This window comes from Coptis chinensis, chromosome 7 (assembly GCF_015680905.1).
Source record: "Coptis chinensis isolate HL-2020 chromosome 7, ASM1568090v1, whole genome shotgun sequence".
In the NCBI taxonomy this organism is placed as follows: Eukaryota; Viridiplantae; Streptophyta; class Magnoliopsida; order Ranunculales; family Ranunculaceae; genus Coptis; species Coptis chinensis.
This window is the reverse complement of record NC_141462.1, coordinates 69,054,102-69,060,594: the sequence shown is the minus strand read 5'-3', so window position 1 is coordinate 69,060,594 and position 6,493 is coordinate 69,054,102. Positions and strand designations below refer to the sequence as shown.

At 35.5% G+C, this 6,493-nt stretch overlaps 1 pseudogene; it reads right to left on the bottom strand.

Moving 5' to 3' along the window:
- Positions 1-1,182: 1,182 nt before the first annotated feature.
- On the bottom strand, positions 1,183-4,121 carry LOC147488574 (putative serine/threonine-protein kinase PBL22; annotated as a pseudogene).
- Positions 4,122-6,493: the final 2,372 nt, after the last annotated feature.

Below are 6,493 nucleotides of genomic sequence, written 5' to 3'. Positions count from 1 at the left end.
ATATGAATTGACTAAAGCTTTATTGATCTCTAACGGTGGTTACAATAATCGCTCTGTTTCTCTCGTTCTCTCTCCAGTTTACAATGTTTTTTGTAGGTGAGAAGATAATGATCTTTTTCTTTTGCATTCCTTTTTATATAGTCTTTCCCAAAAGCTTTCACCCAATTAGATCATGACGCGCGTCCATTCTTCTTCCTCCTCCTTTTCTTCGGGCTCATACCTACAACATTTAACATATAGAGAGATATTGACCCTTATGTTGATATCTCGATATTTGACTGAAAAAATTATTAACATGGGTACTGAACTATATATAGTAGATTTTACATTATGGGTACTGTATTATTGTTATTGCAAAATAGGATACCGTATATTTCAAATGTTGCTAATATGGGTACTCATTATGTACGTTGTTAAGTATTTATACGTACTAGTAAGATGCACGTGCTATCCACACGATGTCAAACAAAACTTACCGAAGAGTGTAAACATATATAATTTGGGTGAGCACACTTACAATTGACATTATGCCTGAGCAGACACACTGGCAACCGTTTAAATTGCTTGGTTCCCAACTTCCACCTATGAGTAAAGTTCTTGGATCAATCCTTGGCGATGGTGTTGCGCCGAGACCAGACTTTTGTTTTTGGGTATCTCTGGCCAGTCCATGGAAGCAACCACGCCTTTCATCTTACCCGCTAAATCAAAGTCTAGGTGTTGGGCAATACTTAGGCTCTAGTCATGCCCCACAGGACATTGTCCCACATCAGAAGTATAAACTTTAAAGTCTTGCATAATAGCATATGTGTTCCTGGGTCAGCTCCACTCATTGCCAATTGATATTGAGTTAGATGTTCCAAAGTTTAATACTTTTTTTTGCTAAAAGGTAATTGATTAACTTGAAAGAATAAAGGTTACAAGGAGAAAAAATAAGAACATTATGAAATGTACTAAGAAGGGTAAAAACATATGTGTACCCTTCTCAATACAATAGTTCTTAATGAGTAAATCTAAAGTACGTAGTGTTGTGGTTCTCAAGATGTCTCAAAGTTTAATACTTCCAAAGTTTAATACACTTACATAACACTTTATAAAAAAAATGAGAACATGAAAAGCTCTAAATATTCATTTTAAAGTACTGTATTATCTTATCAGAGGAGGATTTATCTAATCCACTTAAGATCACTCTTTTAAGAACGTATAAGAGCATTGTATCAAGAAGTTAATTACCCATTCAACCAAGCTTCTATCGGATTTTGAAGACTCAAATTGCAAAGCTTCTCTCCTACTAACTAACTCCAGCAGGAATACTCTAAAGCTGTATACATCACTTCTATCTGAAAATCTCCCAAATTCTTTCACCCTATAATCAGTGAAAGGAGATAGATAAACAAAAGCTATAAAGAAAAAATGATTTTGGTACGTGATCACTTATTCACTTATAGTAAAAACATAAGACCGTAATGATGTTGCAATACTCGGAAACCAACTTCATGGACTTGAACTGAGTATTGGTTTAAACTTAAATACCTAATGTACTGTACTCACAATGCCCAACTAAGAATGAAATGTCTCAAGGCAAGCGCATACTCACCGGGAGCATTTATCCAAGCCCAAGGTATAGTTAACTTAATTTAAACAACACACAATGTTTTTATTATTTGAAAATACAAATGATATAGTAGAGGCAAATAGGCAATGGCCTTTCAAACTACAAGATACATGCAGGAGCTTGGGTGTACTAGTACTTGGGCGAACTGGGGTCTGTGGAAAATTAGCTACTCTGATCACTCGTATATAATCTTCTTGATGTAATTTCCAAATTATATCAATTGACATAATTTATTTGGAAAAAAAGTCGGGGGGATGGGGATTAGACTGCATTATGGTTGCATGCAAAGAATGCTGCAAATACTGAAATATTAAGCATGCAAATATGATCTAATGCATGGAGAATTTTGTAGAAAAGAATATTACTCGGGAGCAAAGAACACGTCTTCATCCATTGTTCGATGAGATGGACCCGCAACGTTAACTCTACAAAGTACATTGCGAAGCCCTGCATCAGCAACCTTAGCAATGAAGTTTTCATCAACAAGGACATTGGTCGTCTTAAAATTCTTATGCACCAAAATAAGAGTTATGGCATGAAGATGAGCCAATCCTGCAGGGAAATAAAACAGGACAACATCATTTAGGTAACAGCAGTTTAAGACCTTTCAAGTCTTGAAGAGGACTTCAAGGAATATATTATACGTCTTGCAGGAAGCATACTAAAAATTTGGTGAGATCCACTAAAGATCTTCATATATCTTAGCTTACTAAGACTATGAAAAGTGAAAACTAATACCAGAGAAGTAGTCAATGCTCTCTGTTTTGCATAGGATCACCTTTAGCTGTACCAAGAGCTATTGAAAGTATATTCTTGAACTGTAGTTTTTCATTTGAAACCTGACCTGCGCCTGCAAAAGAGAACCAAGAAACTTAAGTGACTATGACTTTAATTTAAAATTCTAGGAGAATTTGCATATATACTATATTTTCGGAAGAACATTTTTGGATCTGAAGAACTTTTGAAGTTTGTGATAATTAGAAACAATTAAGTATATATCCACATAAATATACCAAATGAAGCCCAAAATTCGCGAAACGATTAGATCAAATTCTTAATATAAGCAACTAGGATATATAACCAATTTATAAGCTATAGTAACACATAAATGGCTGGATAGTTACCATATAAGTGACTGGAAATACTTCCATTAGGTATAGTATATACTCATAGATAAGCATTTGTTGACCATTTTCCTGGCAGTAACCCAAAAGATTCACAAGATTCCGATGTCGAATAGATGAGAGATAGCTAGCGTACCTGATAGGAAATCGAGTTTCAATCATTCAAGCGTAAAAAGAGAAAGAAAAAAAAGTGGCGTAATTGATGTTATATTAATATATAATACATATTACTTGTCAATCATTCATAACTTTTGTCGACTCCCTCAAACAAACAATTCATTGTCATTATATTACGTTGATTTGATTTTAATTTTAATTTTTTTAGGAAGAATACAACCTTATATTGATACAGTTTGTTATTTGATGGTCACGTGAAATCTGAACATACTCTTAAAAAAGAAAATAAGAGAGACATAAGAAATGTATCAAACTTCAAAACCTCAGACGTATTAAAAAGAAACTTGAGTTCACACTGGACACTTTGGAAAGCTCAAAGGAATCTAGTCTTTCCAAGACAAACTGGCCAAGCTGGAAAATTGCATGCGGTCTGGAAGATGTATAGGAAGCATATACTTTAAGAGATCAAATAATAAGATAAACATATGTAGCGCAAGGAGAGCTGCGCTCCCAAACCAGGAAATGCCATTTAAACCGTTAAAATTGTGCATATTGTTTCTGGCTAATTGTGAAGTATATGCTTTTCTAAACCCCAACTCAGAGTGGAAATTTTTATGGTTTTCTTAACAATTTTCTAAACCCCCCACAAATTTTCTAAAACTGTAGGAAATTTTAAACATATTTCTTCACAGATTCCAAGTTAATTATAACTAATTGTACCCTAAAAGTAACATGCACTAGTTACCTCTATGATAAAATCCTAGCTTTGTGCACCATCTCGCTTTTTAATGGCTACAAACAATCCATCGTGAAGCAGACCTTTGTAAACTTCCCCAAACTTTCCTTCACTAATCAGATTAATTTCACTAAAGTTCTTTGTAGCTAAAGCCAATTCTTCGAACATGAAGCATCTGGCATCTCGTGAGTCAGAAAGAGATCTACCTTCTGCTAAAGACAATTCAACCCCAATGTTTCTTCATGCTGCATATAATTACAAAAGGTGAAGATCAACGACATATTTCCTTCATTTTCTAGTAAATTAAGATAGAATAGTAGTTTTCTTATATTCCTTTCTCTTTACATGTCTTATCAATCAAAATTAAAGATTCACACTTGTCTTAAAGAGCTAAGATGGATCAGAAGAGCCATGCAGTCTTTGAAGTTCTTGAAATGCTCCTGTTATGAGATAAGCAGAACCATAATAGTATAATAATAAACCCCACCAATGCCACGGCTCCTGTAGCACCACCAAGAAATGCCATAGTGAGGATAACTTGTGGTGCTCTTCCTCGACGTCTTCATGTGTTATAATGTTGAAGGTGTCTTTATGCAATTTTTCCTGCAGAGTCAAAGTTGGTCTGTTGCAGTTTATAGACATCATTGTCTTGAGTTCAGAAAACACCATGCTTCTTTATGTAAGTTTCTAATATGGATGTATCACATCTGATTTTCCAGTCATTGGAAATTCCAAAAAAATTTCTTAGCAAATCTATATTCTAAGAAAAAAAGTCAAGTATTCAGAGCTTTGGGGAAGAAGAAAATCACTTCATAAGCATGTCATATTACTCGGGATCCAGAGAAGATATTGGATAGTTATTTTCTTTCTTTGGACCCTTCAATGAACATACTAAATATAAACAAACAATCTGACTACAAAGAGCTTTCTAAGAATTTACTTGACAAATAATCCCACAAAGAATTGGATTTCAAATTCGCTAAACAACTTAAAGATATGAAGACAAATATATGAATACAAATATAACAGTATCTCACCTCCTCCATGGCGTGTGACGGAGTGATGGATACGAAGAGATCTTGCAAAGTGAAGAAACTTTAATGAACAAAGAATAGTTGGATTTCAATGGAGAGATTAAGGAGTCGGAAGAGTGGGGAGATTTTGGGTTTAGGCAGGGTGAGAAGAAATGAATATTTGAGTTTCCACCCCTTCGTATTCTCTCCATAGACTTTTCATTTTCTTTAACGTCTAATTAAATTACTTAATTATTTCTAATTAAAACCCATTTATGGTGGGGCATACAATTCAAAAATGGCGTGGAATTGGTTTTTTAATTCACCGCCACAGAAAAGGACCGATTACTCCTATTCAAAGGTGTGAAACAACATCTTAATTTAAAGACAATATCGGCACTAAGAATTTACAAAGGCATAAAAAGACCAAGTAGTGACCGATTACTCTTATTCAAAGGTGTGAAACAACATTTTAATTTAAGGACAATGATAAAAACGCTCTTTACACACGTTTATTGGCTTTCGATTACTTATTTTCTTAAGTCCGAGGTCCACAGTCCACAGTCCAAAGTCCAGTCCAAAGTCCAAAGTCCAACGTCCGTATAGTCGTACGTTTTAGTCAAGTTACCTTACTCACGTGGGATTGGTAGGATAGGTCGAGTAAGGGATCGTCCAAACCTTAGGGCTCGGATAGGTTCACAACTGGAGTTACAACTTTAAGTGAGTAGGATTTTTAGGTTTCTTTTTAGTTGGATTTTAATTAAAATAACGGTAATGCAAATAAAATAAATTACTACGGCGATTATATGTAGGTAAACAAAAGTAGAGAAACAGGGAGAGAGTTAATCATGCTCATGCAAGAATCATTTTTCAACAGTTTTATTACCAAATCACTACATCTCTAATTCGCTCTCGTTCGAGACGGCGCCGGTATTGATCCCTAGTGCATGCCCACATCTCTAGGTCGCATTTCACTAGCATAAGGAGTTTTAATAATACCGCGATCTACGGTATATTATCTCCGCTCTCGGCATAAGTTCACATCACCGACGAATTGGAGAGTATCCCGACACCGTAGAGTCGAGGCTGATTACGAGCATCAAGCCTAACTTTGTACTGATCTCGATCATTTTGGGACCGGATGTTAATTCTATGCCTAATTCCTAAGTAGTGATTCTAGAATATTAACGAGTCAATCCGATTTTTCACGGCGAAGCAAAGATAACCCCCCACGGGGGGATTAGCTCATCATCATAGAAGGAATAATAAAACTTGTCAGATACATTAAGTAAATAAATGCACGAGGTGAGAATTTAAACAAGAAAAGAAACGACATTATTAAGGGTAAAATAACATCGTATTGTCTTTGAAATAAAAATGGCGGAATGTAAGATGAAAAAGAAAACTAAACGTAGCTAAAGCATTAATATGCTGAAGAAGTAATAATGAAGGTGACCCCCTCATATATATAGGCTGATGTCTCGTGAAGCCTTTAATTGGGTTTCGTCTGTTTGCTAATTTAGACATTCAAAACTTTGAATAACAAAGTTTTGTCTCCATGTAAATCAATTTGATTCAAAGTTTTGTTACGAAACAAAACTTTCATTTAAGGTTTTTGTACTTTTGTGTTTTGGTTTTTGTCTTTTAGCCCAATTCAATACGTGTCTTTCCTCTTGCAAGGTGGCACCAAATTGAACCCTTCACTTGCCACCTGCCTATGCTGACTCGTCATGCCTTTGGGCCCGCAGAGTGGGTCCACTTAGTGTGTCCAGTTGGTCGCGCCCGATTTTGGCGTTTTTACGACTTTTGTCGTCCTGCGCGAGAGTTAAATTAAGCTCGGGGTCATTTATAAAGCCTTCACTAGCCAACGTCGGCACCTAGATTTATCCGA